The sequence below is a fragment of the Bidens hawaiensis genome, unplaced genomic scaffold (assembly GCF_021521415.1).
Source record: "Bidens hawaiensis isolate Kalapana, Puna unplaced genomic scaffold, B.hawaiensis_p1.1 tig00016386_1, whole genome shotgun sequence".
NCBI lineage: Eukaryota > Viridiplantae > Streptophyta > Magnoliopsida > Asterales > Asteraceae > Bidens > Bidens hawaiensis.
In genome coordinates, this window is record NW_027492503.1 from 205,083 (window position 1) to 206,478 (window position 1,396).

The 1,396-nt window shown below is 46.5% G+C and overlaps 1 non-coding gene across 1 annotated transcript; it reads left to right on the forward strand.

Moving 5' to 3' along the window:
- Nucleotides 1-1,027: 1,027 nt before the first annotated feature.
- LOC143551409 (small nucleolar RNA R71) lies at nucleotides 1,028-1,134 on the forward strand. The gene has a single exon (XR_013138487.1). It is a non-coding gene; the product is annotated as a small nucleolar RNA R71 (small nucleolar RNA).
- The last annotated feature ends 262 nt before the right edge of the window (nucleotides 1,135-1,396 follow it).

Genomic DNA, 1,396 nt, shown 5'->3' on the forward strand with positions numbered 1-1,396 from the left:
CTTCCATCTTTTGTTTCTTCAAACGGCCTGCGTATGGAATGGGAGGAACATAAGTCCTGACTGGCTCACTGGATTGTGCGGTACTTGCTGGGTCTAGCCTCGAGTGCACCTCACCAGGAGTCTCAGTCTCGATCTCATCTGCAATCTATTTTGGTGTGGAAACCGATGCACCAATAGGAATGGTAGTCCTACCACTCCTCAGGGTAATAGCCTTAGCCTCAGCATTTGGATTCCTTTCGGTGTTACTAGGAAGGCTACCCTGCTGTCTGTCAGAGAGGAGTTGAGCAATCTGTCCAACTTGATTTTCGATGGTTTGCATGGACGCTTTCTGATTCGTCAACTCAAGATCGTGTCTCTGGAGAGTCTAATCAATTTTTAGGTTCCTTTGCTCAGCCAATTTGTTTGAGGTCTCGGTCGTAGCCAAAAGTTGGGACAAAAGGCTTTCAACGCTAGTCTCCCCACCTGACTGATTACCACTGCTAGAACCTGAAATTGAGGCTTTTGCTGGCAAGATTGATTTTGGGTTTGACTTTGATAATTTGGCTTTCTATCAAAACCCGGTGGCATTTGATTTTGATTGCTGCCACCATCTTTCCAGCTGAAATTGGGGTGGTTTCTCCATCCCGGATTGTAGGTGTTGCTGTAGGCATTGTTTTGGCGGCCAACAAAGTCAACATCCTCCACCACCATGGCCTGCTGGCACTGACTGGTTTGGTGTTTTCCGTCACACACACCACAACGAGAACTAGATTTGACAAGATCGGATTGCATTTGGTCAAATCTTTTAGTAAGAGCTTCTAACTGGGCGGAGACAAGGGTGTTTGAATCAACGTGATGAACACCCTTAGAGGAAGGAATACAACGAGGCGGATTATACGCGAAACTCTTCTTAGCGGCTTTCTCCAAGATATCAAGCGCCTCATTTCGGGTACACCTACCGAAATCTCCTCCCGCAACCTGATCGACGGCCTGCTTTTGTGCCCCAGATAAAGCGTCAAAGAATGTACGGCACTGAAGCCCGCTACTCAAACCGTGATGAGGGCATTTTCTCAACAAGACCTTGAACCTCTCCCATGCGGCATGAAGTGAGTCGTCATCATCGACACGAAAACCAGTGATGTTTGCTCGGAATTTAGCAGTTTTATCGGGTGGAAAATATTGAAGAAGAAACTGCTCAACTAATTGATTCCAAGTGGTGATGGAACCGAAAGGGAGTGCCTCTAACCACTCCAGAGCAGACCCGCGAAGTGAGAATGGAAAAAGTCTAAGTCTCACGGCATCATCAGAACAATTAGTAATTTTAAATGTCGCACATAATCGAAGGAAATGTGCAACGTGAGCATGAGGGTCCTCGTTCTGGAGACCATGAAAAGACACAGAATTTTCAACCATATGA